The sequence below is a fragment of the Phacochoerus africanus genome, chromosome 12 (assembly GCF_016906955.1).
Source record: "Phacochoerus africanus isolate WHEZ1 chromosome 12, ROS_Pafr_v1, whole genome shotgun sequence".
Classification (NCBI taxonomy): domain Eukaryota; kingdom Metazoa; phylum Chordata; class Mammalia; order Artiodactyla; family Suidae; genus Phacochoerus; species Phacochoerus africanus.
The window spans coordinates 62,082,362-62,101,129 of NC_062555.1; positions in this window are offsets into that span (position 1 = coordinate 62,082,362).

Genomic DNA, 18,768 nt, shown 5'->3' on the forward strand with positions numbered 1-18,768 from the left:
ACTTCCAGGTGCTTAGTTAATATTTGTCAATAAGTGAAGGATGATGCCTTTTTTACATAAACTTTTTGGATTAATTGAATTCGTCCCTGGCTTTACCTTCATGAGCAGGTTTTTTTTTTTTTTTCTTTTTAACCTGGATACCAGTCTAATCAGAAAGTAGTCATAAATTTACCTTTTCCACAACTTTAAAGTGTTATGGGGAGTTCTGGTGGGATAACCTTATTTGCTGAGTTTTGCAGAGATTACGAAACAAAGTATTTTACAATGGAAATAACCTTTTTGATTTAATTCACCAATAAGTCAGAAGCAGCTGCAGACAATCGTTTTCTTATGTTCCAAAAAAAAAAAAAGAAATTGGCTTCAAAAGGAGCAAGGAAAAATGTAACCCCAAAGGATAATGTTTTGGAAAGTTTCAATGGAGTCAAACCTGGGGTTACAAAAGAAATGTCTTACAAACCGAACTGCAGCTTCCACTAGAGTAAATAGCATAATGCATATTGTGGTACCCAACTTAATTTACTCTGTCGTTGTACTAGACAGCAAACAGGATACAAACAAAGAGAACAACGACGCCTTTTAAAATGAATAGCTGGTCCTAGAATATTGACAAAGGGTATTTGTCAGCAAAATGTAGAAACAGGGCCTATATGGATGGAGTTCTTGCCTTTATTCCTTTACAAGGTATTCATTTAAAAGGAATTCGCTATTCTCTCATGTAGTTTACTTGTCAGATGGTACAATTACAGTTATTTTGCAGAGTCAATTTTCTGTTATATAATCACACAGACTTGTGTCTAATGCAACAGAAAATTGCCTAGGTGGAATAACTTTCAGGTGTTGGTTTGACTCTAGGGGTTTTGCATTTGCTTTTTGGCCACAAAGTTTTCTTTTTGTTCAAATCTATCCCAGAGAATCTTAGTTCCAACACCACTCAGAAGAAGCGCTGTGCGTAGCTGTTAAGAGGGTGTTCAGATCCGCTAAAGGTGGTGTGGAATTCCAGTTCCACCGCCCACCCACCACTTATTTGTGGGTCTGTCCCCACGGCCAACACGACTTCTTGATGACGAAGCTGAGTTTGCTGCTTACTGCCTCAAAAGGGAACACCACCTCCAAACAGCTCCAGTAACATCTTGGGAGGGGAAGGGCAAGATTGGATCTTAAAACTGAAAGTGTGGTTTAAAGGTGGGGTTTTCAAAGCTGAGCCCTGAGTAGGATAGAATGAGGGAGCAAACTATAACTGGATAAGATACTTGGACCCCAGGGTTCACTGAAGCTTTATTCACAATAGCCAAGACACAGAAGCAACCTAAGTGTCAATCAACAGATGAATGGATAAGGAAGATGTGAACACACACACACAACGAGAATACTACTCTGCCATAAAAAAATGAAATGATGCCATTAGCAGCAATATGGAAGGACCTAGAAATTATTATACTAAGTGAAGTAAGCTGAATAAAATATCATATGATATCACTTATATGTGGAATATTAAAAAAAAAAGATACAAATGAAATCACTTACAAAACAGACATAAAAAGCAACTAATGGTTACCAAACAGGAAGAGCAAGGGAGGGACAAAGTAGGCGTTTGGGATTAACAGGTACGTACTACTACGTATAAAATAGATAATTGACAAGGATCTATTGTGTAGCACAGGAAACTACATTCAATACTTTGAATAACTTGTAAGGCAAAGGAATCTGAAAAAGAAATATATGTAAAAAATATATATACATATATATGTATTATATGTGTGTGTGTGTATAAAATCACTGTGCTATACACCTCAAACTAACACAACTTTGAACATTAGCTATACTTTGGAGTTTCTGTCATGGCTTAGTGGTTCACGGACCCAACTTGGATCCATGAGGACTTGGGTTTGACCCCTGGCCTTGCTCAGGGGGTTGAAGGAGCAAATGTTGCCATGAGTGGTGGTGTAGGTTGCAGACACAGCTCGGATCCTGTGTGGCTGTGGCTGTGGCTGTGGTGTAGGCCAGCGGCTACAGCTCCGATTTGAGCCCTAGCCTGGGAACTTCTATATGCCACGGGCGAGGCCCTAAACAAAGACAAAAGACAAAAAAAGAAAAAAGAAAATTAACTATACTTCCATTTTAAAAAGAAAAGAAAAGGAACCCACTGAGCTAAACAAAAACAAGACAAATAAAAGAGTCGAGATTGCAGGATGACAGTCCAGAATTAGGGACAAGAGTGAGGTGAGGGTTTTCAGACCAAGGATTCAGAGAATTTTAGGGCACCAACTGTCTGTTACCTCTTTCCATTGAAGGGGTGATGGATCTGGTTGGTAACTTCCTAAAACCAACATTCCAACCATTTGCCTGGCCAGAGACTCCCTGGAACGGTAAAGTCATGCTAATTCTACCCTGTGACAAACTTCTCGAAAATTGGCATCCTACGTCTATCTCTGTCCCGCAGAACCAAATACGTGGCTGAGCTTAAGACATAGCTGTTGCTCAGAACAGCCTCCTGTCGCCCCACCCTCCTTTATTCCCAGACAGGGGCGTAGAGCCTCGGCTGAGGCTGTTTCCAAGGCACAGTGGAGCTGTATCTGCTCGATATTTAAACAATTTAGTCAAATTCAATCTCAAATCGAGGAAGTCCAGATGTCTCTAATTGGAGAGACAATGCCTAAGGCTTTGGGAAACACGCCTTCAAGACTTGCTTTCTTTCCTTTAGTTCCTGAAATACTTGGGGTGGGGGGGTGCCATGGTAGTTAGCCCTGCAGATAGGAGTTGGGGTTGGCCTGCTCGGAAGACTTTCCTGTGGATCTCGGCAGTTACAGCAGGAGTTGAGGGACGACCCTTCAGCATCTTTGCAGAGGATTTCATGCCCATGGCACATTTCTCTCTGGAAGGCCCCTTCCCGACCAGGCTGCTCTGAGAGCTGGATGGACTTGTGCCCTCGGTGGACTCTCAACTGTCCCGGGAGAAGAAAAGGACCATTGCATCCGGCACACCTTGGGGTTGTCTCGTCTCAGCTCAGTCCTGTCTATTTATTTCTTGTACCTTTTCTTTCTTTCTTTTTTTCCTGAAGCCTCTTGGTATTATTTTAGCTCTTAGCAGCCTACCTTCTGATGTTTTCCCAAACAAAGCATCCTTTGTGTCAACTGTCAAATATGTACATTCGACTTTGCTTTTTGGACAAATAGGAAGAGGCTGTTAGAATTTTTTTACTTCTCTTCATTATTTTAAAACAGCAATTAAGACACCAACCAGAATGCTCTTGTGCTCTATTGGAAACAAACCCATCCCACTCAGCCTTCCCTCTAATTGAATTATTGAAGCTTGATGTCATTTTGGTTTCCATGCAGTCTAACCCCTTAAGAGCAATTTCATCCCTTCTTAGGCCTGATAACCCGTCCGAGTGCCAATTCTCTGAGGTACCTGAGATCGAATCTTACAAGCCCATAATTTCATTTTCCTTATCTGTATTATATCATTTCTTGCCACATAACAGCTCTTAACATTGTCTGTATTGTCTTTATTATATCTGTGAATGGAGTTAACAAAACTTATGCCATTTAACATACTGGGAAGATTTTAAAATCGTCTTGGTTAAATAATTTCAGCATGCCTCCTGGAACTTAGTTGCCTCTTTCCAATGATGCTATAATCACGCCATTCCAAAGCATAATGGTAATGCTTCATATTTTTTTTATTAATTACAGTCTTCTGATCAATGTCGTTACCTGCTCTAGACACTTCTGCTCATGCTAAGAGGAGTGACAATGTGTTTTGTTTCAACTCCTTGTGATAGGCTTCGGAGTGGAAAAAATCCGTCTCTGTTTTCTTCTAGGTACCCAATGTTCATTTTAATGGAAAAAAATAATAATTATTTTCCTTGTGCTGTTCTTTAATGGAAACAGCAATCAATGGCTTTGGAACTAGTCTGACCTTCTAGGCTGCACGTTGAAATAACTGTCTCATGATTACAGGGAAGAACCGAATCTGGGCTATCATTTTAACTCAATCTGAAAGGCAGAGAAATGTTCTACAAATGATTGTCACAGAATTGAAGAAGATTATGCTGCTTTGTGACTAGTTTCCAGGAAACCAAGGTACACATCTCTTCCTAAGCTTGCTCTTTACCTTTGGCCGAAAACCTCCCGAGCCCCTTGGAAGAGGGTGGGGCAGGGCCCCCTCATTGGGCTGCCTCTGTTTCCTGCATCCGCTGTTATTGGCATCCTGGGAGCCAATGGAGTGACCAGGTGAGGTATGGCAAATCAGTTAATAAACTCTGCGATAGCTAGGCGTGTTTTATGAATTCAATTCAGGCAAGATGATGTGATCAGAGTTTGTGAGAGGTGAGCTATACTAAGTCTTCAAACTAATTGTTTAATTGCAGAATTAATAGCTTACAGGGCACTTAATGCCTTGCAAATCAAAGCACAGCACTCCATCTCAATTTGGGATCCAAGGAAAACGTCTACCCCTTTCTGGCTATTCATGGATTAACCTTTTCATTTTGGGAACAGATCTGTTTCAAATATTTTTAAGACTTGTCTCCTGACAAAAAGAAATACTCTTCCTGTGATGTCCAGCGGAATGAATTATAATTGGCTGAGTGGAAGGAAGGCTTTCTGTTCTATGAGGAGAAGTTTTGCACCACTTTTTGAACTGCAGAGTCAAGGGCTGATGCTCCAAATATCACCAGCTCTATGTTAACAAGACAAAGCAGAGTTCATTGCTGTGTTGGGGGAGAACCCCACCTCCACGGAGCTTTGATAGCATCTTGGGGTGGGAAGGACAAGGGTGGATATTACTGAGATTTTGGAATTTGGTTTGTCAGAGGAGAAACACTTCTTTTCTACACTTTTAGGTTCAATGTTGAAGGTCTGCAAATTAAACTGACAAAAGACCTATTAGCAAGAGAAAAGGAAGATTCTTATTCACCTAAGTATTTGGACTATCACAGAAAATTGTTAGAATTTGAGGCTGATATACCATCTTAGAAGGGAAAAGGGAGAGGAGAAAGGGTTTCTATCTGTTTAGGTGATTTCCTATACCAGCACCAATTTCTGATTTCTCACGTTGACTGGTAGGAGTGAATCTTCTCTGGTTGCAAAAATCCCAGGGAGGGAATTTATAAAAGTTTAATTACTCAATGAGATTTGACAGATAAAGAGGGTTCCGGGGGAAAAATTTTTGTAAGGAGTGGTATAGCCCAGATCCCTTGAGGTTGAAGGTAGGTCTTTTCTGTGTGAGAGGTGAGAGGAGGGGAGGTTGGACTAGGATTGAGGAGAGATCATGACGTAATACTTCAGGACTGGTGGGAAAGATAAGGGCAGGAATTTTAGGCCAATGGTCCAAACTTGGTATGAAAACTATGCTTTCTATGGAGGAGTAGATGGGTCCCATAAAGTATTCCTTTTGCAAGCAGTTGTGTCATTTGCCTGGGAAAGAGCGCCCTGGAATAGGCACATTTTGCTAATATACTCAGTGGGACATTGAACTCAAGTTCATGTGGACTGCAGGGTGCTCCGGGCTGGGAGGTTTCTGTTCTCACCAGCCAGCACATTGGACTCCTGCTATTTCTTTGGCTTACTTACCAGCTACTATAACCTTTATAGCTGACTGGCTTTGGCAAGAACCTTTCAATCAGTATGAATTGCTTTTGATAACAATTTCATTTATCATATGAAAAGGTTGACCTTTCGTGCCTTTTTTTCTAATTTCGAAATGTTCTGCCATCCAGATCATGTGAGTTGCCGCTTAACCTCGAGGGAGATCCTACCCATGAAAGATAAAAACATCTTCATGGGAGCGGACCATCTCTCACTGATATCAGGACTGTGCCAGCCACATAGTAGGGACCCCAGGGTGATTTTAAAAATTTCTACTTCATAGATTTCGGGAGCCCAAGCAAGAGCTTTCCCCTTCCAGCTGACAAAATGCCCAGCCATATCAACATTCCATCAAAAGAATCCTGATGAGATCCAGTCCTTTGGAAAGAGTACAGGACAGCTGGACATGGCAAACTGGCAGGACCCAGGCCACATTCTAGAAGAAAGATATCCCAGGAATGGAAAACATGTCTTCTCCCTCCTTGAACTTCTGTAGCTCCTAATGTGACCCAGGCCACCCCTTGTTCTCCTTAAGACCTTTCACCATGGGGCCAGATTTAGGTCTGTAATGATCAGCTTGAGATTACCTCCTTCAAAAGCAAAATTCTCTTGATCCCAACTTCCGATACTCTGGAACATTCTGTAGGATAACTGTTATGCACAGATGAGTAGGTTATTCTTCCCAAAGAGCACATTCCATATTGTACTGAAAGACCCCCTTCTTCCCTCCCGAGTCTCTGCTTGACGCCCACCTCCGCACTCACAACACACCTGACACTGTGGCGGGGGGGGGGGGTGCCCTGCCGCTGGCAACTCTGTGAGTGACACAAGCTGGGGGTCCTACAATTTTAACTCAATTCTGACACTATCTACCTGCAGGTAGTGACAGATGCCACTGATTAAGGGCTCCGTTCCACTTTCTTTTTTTTTAATATTGCTGGAGTATAGCTGATTCACAATGCTGTACTAGTTTCATCAGTTCCCCTTTAGATGCACTGGTCCCCAGGTTACCTGCAACTTCTCTCCGACTTGGATACAAATTGGAGGTTCCCACAATCCCCTCCTCGGTTTCTGCTAATTGACCCACGTAGCTCACAGAACTCAGGGAAACACAACCTCCACGTACCAGTTTATTAAAAGACAGGGTGAAAGACATAGAGGAACAGGCAGATGAAGAGATACACCGGGTGGGTAGGGGGTGGTCTGGGAGGGCCCCAAGCACAGGTGCTTCTCTCCCAATGGAGGTGAGGTGGGTTACTCTCCTGGTATGTGGATGTGTTCAGCAACCTGGAAACTTCTGGGACCCCATAGCATTGGGATCTTATGGTGGCTTCATCACACAGGCAAGATCAATACGATCTCCCTCTCCAGCGTCTCTCCCCTCTGGAGAATGGGGGTGGGACTGAAAATTCCAAGCCCCTAATCTGGCTTGGTGTTTCTGGTGACCAGCCCCCATTCAGGAGTCTACCCAGAATCACCTCATTGGAAAAAAAGACACTCCTATCACCCAGTAAATGTCAGGGAATTTAGGAGCTGGGTGTTGGGAACCAGGGTCAATGATCAAATATTAGACAAAAGATGTCCCTGGATCTTACCAGTTAGGAAATTACAGGGTTTTTTAAAAACTCTGTCCCAGGAATCAGGGGCAGAAACCAATATGTATATTTTCTAAAGTCTCATATAATATCTTCATCATGAAGAACGAAAGCTCAGATCCTCTCAGAGATTGGAGCTGGAGTTCATATTGGTATAAGCAGGACTGTGGTGTGCAGTTGTCCATGTTGTCCACTGCACAATGAAAATTGGTTGGTGCTCCCTAGAGTTGTGTGGAGACTCTGTCTGGAGCAACGTTTCACTTGTCCCTCAAACAATGTGGTATAGATGCCTCCATGTAGACTTGGACTTGCCATAACAAGAATATGTGCTTTGCTTTCCTAGGAGGGATGCTGGAAGCCAGCTCAGGGATCTCCACTTCCTTTGTCACTGTGAAATTCGGCTGGCTGGCTTTTAGAGTTCAGAATCAGGATCTTCTGTACACAATGCTCTTCTGAAGGAAAAGAGACTTTTATGTTATAGTACCATTTATCTCATAGTTTCAACGCTAAACTTAATATGTCCCTTTAAAACCGACCTGTCTCAAGTAGCATGAATTGTGAGCAGACAGGGACAAGGTCTCTGAGTTCAGGAGAGGTTCATCAGAATTCTACATAGGATGGGGAATTATGTGTCATTTCAAAATGCTATAAAACAGCTTTTTTATATTTGGGAGAAATGATTTTTTTGTAACCTAATCTGAAGAAAGACAAAGGGGACAAAAATCTTCACTGGGGTGATAGACAGGTGACCTCAGGCAGGTGGGAGGTACTCCTCCATGGAACATTTTAGAAGCCTTATGGGGAAAAGGACAGCACTTTTTCAAAAAAGCACAATGGGAGCATGGTTTACAAAAGGAACATTCCATAAACCACCACAGGTAGATTAACCTCTAGTATGACTAGAAGTCATATGTGCAAACGTGTTGAGATCCTATCAGAACACAGTAGTAAGAGCAGACTTGTCATCAGACAGACCCTTGGCTCTGCCATCCTTTAGCTGTGTGATCTTGGACAAATTATTTAACCTGTTTGAGCCTCAGGTTTATCATCGTGAGCTGGGGTTACTGACTAGTCATTATCTCACAGGAAAAACGCTATGAAAAAAATGATACATGTAAAAAAGTAAGCCCCAGAAAGCACTCACCAGTTGGTAGCCACTGTTATTAGAACCATGCTGAACTTTTTAAACCATTTTTGATTTCATAATCAGAACCCAAACTGTTTCTTAAAGAAATAAGAGATCCTGAATTTGCCTGTGTGTGATTATTTTGGTGTGAAGTGCAAGCGATCCACTATGAGAACAAAGTCACCAGTGGCTTAGCCCACCACCAAACCTCAAGAGACAAGGAAGAATGTCTGTGCCTCCAGGAAGCCTCCATGGTCTCCGGAAACAAGGGAGCCAATTTCACAGAGAAAGAAATTACTGGAAGCCCTGGAGCAGAGAAAAAAATCACCGGGCAGAAGAACCATCCAACGGGGTGTGGTCACCTCCACGTTCAAGGCTATTGCTGCCTGCTTGCAGGACCCAGCTCTGGATTATTTTCCACATCCAAATAAAAGAGAGAGCTACCAAGCCAGCTCAAGCTCTGTCTCTTTGACTCTCCACGCCCACCCGTATTCAAAGCCAGCCAAAAAATCTGGGTGTTTTGGCACTGTACAGATAACATCTTCACTTTTAAATTGAATATTTCACGTTTTTATTCGAATGTTTGACAGCATGTATTTATGTACTTATATAGGCCCCACCTACCTCCCCCGATGGTTCAAGATGGCAACATCACAAAGACAGCCTTAGGTTATAATTTGCTCTAAAAACCCTCCAACACAAGCCTCACAAAAAACAGTGTTTGAAGAGGATGTAAACATAACACCATTAATTTCAGTAGTAAACTAAAATAGCAAACAACCCATCGGGCATCAAATCAAAATCGCAAATGTATCTTAAAGGGCCCGCAGGAACACAGGCATTTGACCCAGATGAGAATACTCTTCATTATCAGAAAATGAATCAGCGAACCCGTTGGCGTGACTCTTCATGTCTGACACCAACACAATTTCAAAAGCAACCTTCCCGAAATGAAGGTTGTGACCACACCACGCTGGTCAAATGTGACCAGAACCAAAACTTTCGTTGGTCCTTAAGTGAGAAAAGGAAGAACACACTTTATGCCACCCTGGGATTATGGCTTCATTTCTTCCCATCCGTCACAGGAAACAGCCCTAAAAAGAAGTCACTACATAACAAATAGCAAGCACAAGAGTGATAGCTACCATCTCCTATGCAGGTTCTAGCCGCCAGTTATAATTCGCTTTAAACACACAAAATGTAACGGCACGAGGGCCCGCCCCTAGTTGGGCTGGGTCTTCACCTCATTAGCTCTTCATTGTCATCCGTACATTTTATTAATAATATGTTAAAAGTAAGGAAGGGGGTTAGTTTACAAATTACACCAGCATAAAACTCCAGCCTGTAATCGAAGCAGCCCTTGGCAGAGAAGGCACTTTCTCAGGCCCAGCGAGAGCAACCTCCCCACGTATTTGCACACGATGGCTGCCTAAGCCATGTTCCATCAGGCTCTGTCCGGCTCCCGTATTTGTAGCTGCCTTCAGGGAACAGGTTTCACTGGGCACAGGGCACAGGGCACAAGAAGACCTCTTTGGGGCTCCACTGGAAGCCTGTGAGGAGGGCTGGTTAGTGTGCTTGCCTTACAGTGGAAGGATCAGGGGCCCTGGGAGCTCAGACCACAAGCAGGATACCAGAGGCCTGTCCACTGTGCCCCAAAGACCCCACTCAGAATCACCACCCTTTCCACCTTGTCTCCACATGCTTATCTAATCTCTTTTCTTTTCTTTTTTCTTTATGGAAGTTCACAGGCTAGAGTCTGAATCAGAGCTGCAGCTGCAGGCTTACACCACAGCCACAGCAACGTGGGATCTGAGACGCGCCGGGGACTCACACCGCAGCTCACAGCAACGCTGGCTCCTTAACCCACTGAGCAAGGCCAGGGATTGAACCTGCATCCTCATGGATACTAGTTGGGTTCTTAACCCACTGAGTCGCGGTGGGAACTCCCTGTTTATCCCATCTTTAATTCCTAGTCTCACGTCCCATGCTTCTTCTCCCTAGTACTAAGGGAAGGGAAGCTCATGCCAGATTTTATCATTTTCATTATTTGTCTTGTGAATGAAATAAAAGCGCTAAAAGGAAGGGCCGGCAGTTCAGTCCCTTGGCACACACGCCTAGGGGAGAGGGCCACCCCTGAAGGAGGTCAGTCCAGTCGGTACCCAAATGACACCAGAGCCAAGGTGACCCCCACCCTGCTGGCTCCTGGTGATCAGAGTACAGCTTCTCATCCCTCCACAGCACAGGCTTCCTTTTGCTTCCCAGAGAGACTGAGAAGAAGGACCGTATGTTACACTGCAATTCTCCCCACAGATGCTAAAACATGGGGCATAGCCCTGTGCTTTGAAATAAGTGTATATCATCATGTGATGTGTTCAGTGAATATCAGCTGAACTTGCTTGTGTCAAGACTGTGCTCAGTATCAAAAAGACAAACAACAACCCAATCAAAATAAAATGGGCAGAAGATCTAAATAGACATTTCTCCAAAGAATACAGACAGGTGGCCAAAAACACTTGAAAAGATGCTCAGCATCGCTAATTGTTAGAGAAATGCAAATCAAAACGATAATGAGGTATCACCTCACACCAGTCAGAGTGGCCATCTTTAAAAAACCTACAAACAATAAATGCCGGAGAGGGTGTGGAGAAAAGGAAACCCTCCTGCACTGTTGGTGGGAATGGAAATTGTGTGCAGTCACTATGGAGAACAGTATGGAGGTTCCTTAAAAAACTAAAAATAGAAGTACCATAATGATGCAGCAATCCCACTCCTGGGCATCTATCCGGAGAAAACCAGACCTCGAAAAGACACATGCACCCCAGTGTTCATTGCAGCGCCGTGTACAATAGCCAAGATGCAGAAGCGACCTAAACATCCATCAGCCAGAAGAATAAAGAAGATGCCATTTGCAGAAACATGGATGGACCTAGAAATTATTGAACCAAGTCAAGTAAGTCAGATGGAGAAAGGCAAATATCGTGTGAGATAAAGAATATGCAGAATCTATCCAAAAATGATACAAAAGAACTTACACAACAGATTTGTTTTGAAATTTGAAACCAAATTTATGGGTGCCAAAGAGGAAATGGGGGGCAGGAGGGATGAATTAGGGGGTTGGAATTGACATATACACATCACTATATATAAGATAGATGGGTAAAAGGATCTACTGTGTAGCACAGGGTCACCTACTCAATACTGTGTAATAACCTACATGGGAAAAGAATCTGAAAAGGAACAGATACATGTATACGGAGAACTGATTCACTTCGCTGTATGCCTGAAACTAACACAACTTTCTAAGTCAACTACACGCCAATAAAATTTATTATTTTTTCAAAAGTGAAAAGAATGGTATTTCATAGAATCCCATGATTTGTTCAAATGCTTCATGCTGATAAAGAATCATCAGTGATGGCCATTTGGGAATAGAATGTGAAAGAGAATGGCTGTGTGTATATGTATGACTGAATCACTTGGCTGTGCAGCAGAAATGATCACAAGCTTATAAATCAACTATCCTTCAATAAAACTTAAAAAAAATCATCAATTAAAAAAAAAAAAAAGACTGTGAGGTCGGGTTCACACCTGCCTCTCCATCCTGTGCCATCCAGCCCTCAGGAAATGCTGAGTAGATGACAGCAGGAAGACGCTTCATGGGACTTGCGTTGAACCTTCACTACACTTCAGAAGCCCATCATTCCCAGCAAACCCAGCCTTTTCAGTAATCACACAGATTGGCTTCTGTGCTAAGTACCCCCTCCTAATCTTGCTGGTGTCTCTCTGAATTCCTCTGTATCAGTCATTCATTAATCAATCATTCAGCAAAACTTTAAGGATCTACTAATGCTGGGCAGCAGGATGTAGGGATAAATGATTGCTGTGCTATTGGGCATGATACTATGCCCTTATTTTCCATCTAAGGCATGCAGACATTTTTCAAGCATTTGTCTTTTTCTTATGGGTTTTTCTTTGCGAATCGTGAAAAGGCAACGCAAAGCTGCTGTTAAACTGTGGGAACATGTAAACCATCCAGGACAAAAATGTGCCATTTCCTTCCTGCCATTTTCTCCCCTTTCTAAAGAATAAGCAGATTTTTTTCATTGTTGTTTTTGAACATGGTCAAAAGGGGTTACCCTGCAGTAACACTGATGGAGGCTTCCCAGCCAAGAAACTTATAGTAACTACCATTCTTACAGGCCATATCCTGCCATTGATTTTTACACAGGACTCCCCATTGATTGCAACAGGGAGTTTTTCCCTTAGATCGATGGCAGGATACAGCTAGTGACATTAAGCATAGATAAAAGACCCTTGAGTTAACTGTCAACAGAACGCAAATTTAGATGTAAACCCATTTAACAAAACTTAGCTTCAAAGGTGCATTAGAAAAGACAGCATTTCAAAATGCTTCCCCCCCCTCCCCCGCCCCACCCATGAAGTTCAGTGTAAATAAGATTTCTTATTCCCAAACCATGATTTCCTTAGATATGTCTTTTTGCTTTTCACGTTTATCTAAATCCCATTCTCAGCGATACTCCTAATAAACTGAAAGGTTTTTTTGTTTTGTTTTGTTTTTTACTTTTCTTTTTTAGGGCTGCCCCTGCTGCATATGGAGGTTGTGGGCCTAGGGGTCAAATCAGAGTTGAAGCTGCCAGCCTTCGCCACAGCCACAGCAACGTGGGATCTGAGTTGTGTCTGAGACCTATACCATAGCTCACGGCAATGTTGGATCCTTTAACCTACTGAGCGAGGTCAGGGATTAAACCTGCATCCTCATGGATACTAGTAGGATTCTTAAGCTGCTGAGCCAAAACGGGAACTCCTGAAAGATTTTTCTTCTCTCCCCTTTTTTTTTTTTTTTTTTTAAGAAATGTGGCATTTGCCCTCAAACAGTATAACATTTACTGGGGAGGAAAGGTGGGTACACATTTAACTCTAGTACAAAGTGGCAGAAGAAAAGAAAGGGAACAGAGAAGGAAGAGAGTGTTTCAAATTCTGGGGTGTTAAGAAAGATGTGTGTACAGTATGTACACAGTTTCTCTAGTACTGGAAATAAAAAAATTAAATATTTAACCATCCTTATTTTCTGATACTATATAATACACACATGTACTGGTCCTATTAGAATGCCAGTAGGTACATCCATATATCAAGACACAAAAGGGAAATTATCCGTAGGCAGAATGGGTCACCTTCCCTCCCAGGATTCCTGGGAAGACCCAGTTGCACCTGATGTCCCAGAGTAATTATTAAGAGCATCCCCATGCACCCTCAAAAGTGACCCCACTTAGCTGATAAACTCCATGCCCACACTGCTGGCATGTGTGAAGTTCACAGTCCAGAGTTGCAGGTGTACCAAGATTGAGAACTCATCCTAGGACACAGTACCTTCCCCACCAACCATCACCCAGTCTCACCACCACAGCACCAAAAGCCTCCTTACAGCAATGCCCAGCTTAGACTATCCACTGTCAAGAAAAATTAGGAGTTCCTGTCATGGAAATGAATCCACTTAGTATCCACAAGGATGCGGGTTCAATCCCTGACCTCTCTCAGTGGGTAAAGGAACTGGCATTGCCATGAAGTGGGGTAGGTCGCTGACGTGGCTCGGATCTGGTGTTGCTGTGGCTGTGGCCGTGGCCAGCAGCTACAGCTCTGATTCGACCCCTAGCCTAGGAACCTCCATATGCCAACGGTGGGGCCCTAAAAAAAAAAAGAAAGAAAAATTACAAATTTCATGACAAATTTGTGAATGTAACCATACAAAATTGTCTTGAAGGTTTCGTCAATCTGAACAACCTAAATTAGAGCCAGGAACTCTGAAACATTTTTCTAATTAGTGGGGGAACCATGTGGGGTTGACTCATGTATATTTGAAATTGACATTAATCTCATTCAAACAAGTTTAATGAATAATCATTAAAATTTGATATAAGTAGATTTCACCCATTTCTTCCATTTTTAACAGAGGAATTGTGTGTATAAAAAGAAACAGATTCAGCCTTTTCTCTCTGGACATAATACCATCTGATTGACAGATTTAAAAGATTCTGTCAGCCTCATGCTTAGATTTTTTTTCTTTTTCTTTCTTTCTTTTTTTTCAGTTTTAGGTTGTTCCTTTACTTTGCCTCCTGTTCATACACCCAAGTATGGAAACGCAGATTTTTTTGTTTTGTTTTGCTCTTTTTCTAGGGGCACACCTGTGGCATATGGAGGTTCCCAGGCTAGGGATCTAATCAGAGCTGTAGCTGCCGACCTACACCAGAGCCACAGCAATGCCAGATCTGAACCACATCTGGGATCCTCACCACAGCTCACGGCAATGCCAGATCTTACTTAACCCACTGAGCAAGGCCAGGGATCGAACCTGTAACCTCATGGTTCCTAGTCGGATTCGTTAACCACTGAGCCATTTTGGGAACTCCAGAATCTCAGATTTTACACAAAATAAGCTGCTTACATTGACATCCTGGAAGTGAAATCTTAAATTTGAGGAAATGAACACAGACTAACTCGCAGTGAATACGTCTCAGACTCGTGGCTTAGAGAAATTTCACAAAGCAAAGATTACTCAGCTCTTGAAGTTAGTTTATGGGAAACGGAATTTTATGGCTCTTCCATCCATGAGACTCATCATCTCTGCACACCAATTGCCCCTCCCCCTGCAGCCAGCAATTAAGAACAGGGCTGCATCTGGACATTCCGATGCAAGAGTGACATTCGGATTTAGCCTGACTTGTAAACAGCATGATTCATAAAAACCAAGTGAGTAACAAAAGAAAGCGGACAAGGCAGTGAGGAGCTGTAATCAATGTGAATCCAAGGATGTGCAAATGTCCACTTCTTCCCGGCTGCTTGGGAGGCAGCAGCTGATGTGTCAGCCCAGATTCCAGAACAATCCGCAATCTCCATTAAGCACTCATCATGCAAAAGATGGGTTAGCTCTGAGAAGATGTATCAAAAAATGACTACTCTCTTCTTAAGGATTACCCTCCAGGTGGAGGGGGGAGAAAAAAAGATGCGTTATGTCCCCCAATCCCTTCTGTGCCAGACAAAACCATTGCACAAGATTAGAAACCAGAGGGTGGAAGTTGCTTCCCTAAGAGAAAAGCCTTTCTCTCCAAGCCACCGCAATTCCCGATGCTGGTGTCCTGAGTGGACGGCTGGCTTCCTGCCTCCCGTATAAGACAGTTGAATTCCTCTGTCCTTCTCTCCGGTGGAGAAAAGCTCTTCAGCCATACCGCCTGGAAGCTGATCCATCTTCTTGCTAGCCCAGCACACAGGGGTTTTTAGAACATAAACAGTGGAGTTCCCTCTGTGGCTGAGCAGGTTAAGAACCCGACATAGTATCCATGAGGATTTGAGTTCAACTCCTGGCCCCGCTCCGTGGGTTAAGCATCCAGCATTGCCACAAGCTGCGGCAGAGGTCACAGATGTGGCTCAGATCTGGTGTGGCTGTGGCACAGGATGGCAGCTGCAGCTCTGATTCAACCCCTAGCCTGGGAACTTCCATATGCAGCAGGTGCAGCCCTAAAAAGAAAAAAAAAAGAAGAAGAAGAACATAAACAATTCTACTGTGGTTAAGCACCTGAATGCATGAGAGATTTACTGGGGGGTGGGGGAGGGGGGTAGGAAAGCTATTGTCTGCCTTTCTGTATGGTTATTTATATTCAATCTCAGCTCTTCACTTTTGCACACACACACACACACACACACAAGAAATTAAGAAGGATTCTCTGGAGTTTTGCACACACCAGACAGCCTGTCTGGCGTTGGCCGCCGTGCATTTTTTTCCTAGCTGTGGACACCAGCAGAGCAGACCAGCATATCTTTCTGGATGTTCTTCTGAGCACATGGTAGGACTGCCATGCCTTGCCCTCCTCACCAGGTGTGGGCCTGTGATCTGCTCTGGCAGGAAAGGGAATGGGGTGACACACCTCCCTTCCAATGTGTGACTCAATTTCTTTCTCTTTTCCCTCGGCCACCTTGATCAGCAATTTTTTTAGCTGGTGTTGTTCCCTCAGATCGGGTCCTAGAGGTGAGACAAGGCAGAAAACGATGAGCATGTGGACAGAAAATATACCCTGTTCTTCAAACTACTGAGACTGGGAGGTCTCGTCACTGCCCTTGAACCTTGCCTCTGCGAATGAGATACTAACCTTGAACGGTCTCCCCAGTTTCTGAGACACGCTCATGTTTACACTGCCTACTTTGGAGCAGAGTCTCAGAGCCCAACATGGCCCTGTGCCCTATGTTCAAAGAATGGAACCATAGGGCCAGCACAGACGCGTGATGGGTTCCGCATCAGCAGAGTGCTTTGCAAAAGCTCTCCAAAGCTCTTGACGTCAGGTCTGAGCTGCATGCCTCTGCGAAGAAAAAAAAAAAAAAAGATCACTTTAAGAGTCCAGGCCTTTTGTTTTTGAAATCAGCTCTTGGTCTTTATCCCTTTCCTACCTGAACTTACTCTCCTCATAAATTCAAACAAGATAACTTGCCCATCAGACGTTAATAAAGACATAGGGCCGCCGATCCATTTTGGGAAATACACACTGAGTCATCCATTTCTCCACCTAACTGTTCAGCTGCCCCCACTTCCAGGAATTATTTCTGTCGAGAACAGCAGTTATTCATTCTCCAGCCCCTAATCCACCCCGGCTCAGCCATCTCTCAAGCCATAATAGGGCAATTTGGAAACACAAACCAACTCAGGGACGTGGCCAGTCTCTGCGCATGTGCATGGCTGCCTCCGTGTCTTCCGCGAGCGGGTCGGTGGGGCTGCCTGGTCAGCACACAAATAATAAGGACAGACCCTCCAAGCGCAGCTACTCTCTTTCACAGGCCTGAAAGAAACTTAAACGGGGCGGGGAGGGGGCGGGGAGTGGCCGACACAGTGACATGGAAATCTTCAGATATGGAATTTACCTGAAGATACCTTTTCCACCATTCGACCCGCAAATGATTACAGATCGGTCTAATCGTGGGCACAGCAAAGGCAAATCATATTTAGATGAAACCTAGAAGTTCAAAAGACTGAGGGGAATCTTTTGCTACAAAGGTAGCAAGAGACACTCGAACACACCAACCTACAAAACCGAGCTTTTCATCTCATGTCAAAGACCGCTCTGCCGAGGTGATCCAGAAAGTGGATTCGATTGTGCCACTTTGTTCTGAAGGTATTTCTGTTTGGGAAAAGCAAGGCCCCTCTTTGGGTTAAATGCCCCTTCTTTATGCTTCCCCAGTACTCTCTGCATCCTGCCTGTGTGCTGTTCCCGCTGCAGAGGGACGGCTGACGCGCTTCTCTGACGGTGCGTTCCTTCTGGGAGGGGACCGTGTCTGATTTTATTGCGGCATCCTTGGCAGGGAGCATCCGGCCTGACACAGAGCATTGACTCGATAAATATTGAACACTGAAGGCTTTTTGATGATGTCACTTTTGAGTATCCCAGACTCTTCTCCTGCCAGGGCAGAGTCTGGCGAGGGCCAGGGTCCCCCATGCAAGCTTCCCCCCAGGAAGGAACAGATCAGGAATGAGGCAGAAAACTTCCCCCAGATCAGGCTTCGCAGAACTTAGGGGAAAGTCAGGAAAAGGGACCAACCATCTTCAAAGTCTGTAATTATATTGAGCTACATTCTTTATCTTAAAACGACTTCTATAAAAAAAAGTTATGAGAACATTTGATCCTGTATTTGGCAGATTATAATCTTAAACACACGCATGCACCCCACTTCTCAAGGGCTTCTTTTAAGACTGTTAAAGATCCAAACCCCTTCTTGTGACTGATAAGGCCTGGTGATCTGAGCCTGCAGACTGGGGTTAGGCTTCACCATCTCTTCCGGGGAAGAAATTCAAACACCCAAAGCATTGATTAGATTAGTCACTTGGGGCCCATGGGGCTCACTTTAAGAATGAACCAGTCCTAAAAGCACAATTCAAAAAGACACATGCACCCGATGTTCATAGCAGCACTATTCAGAACAGCCAAGACAATGGAAACAACTTAAATGTCCACTGGCAGATGACTGGATTAAGATGTAGTACATACATACAATGGAATCCTAACTCAGCCATTAAAAAGAACAAAACAATGCCATTTGCAGCAGCATGGATGCAACTAGAAATTCTTATGCTAAGTGAAATAAGTCAGAAAAAAAAGACAAATACCACGTGATATCACTTATATGTGGAATCTAAAATACGGCACAAATGAAACTTTCTGTGGAACCAGAAACAGATTCATGGACATGGGGAACAGACTCAGTTGCCAAGGGGGTGGGGGGAGGGAGTGGGACAGACAGGGATTTGGGGAGTAATAGATGCAAACTATTACATTTAAAATGGCTAAGCAGTGAAGTCGTACTGTACAGCACAGTCTCTTGAGATAGAACATGATGGAAGATAATATAACAAAGGGAATGTATATAAAAGACAATGTAAGAAAGGAATGGGTCACTTTTC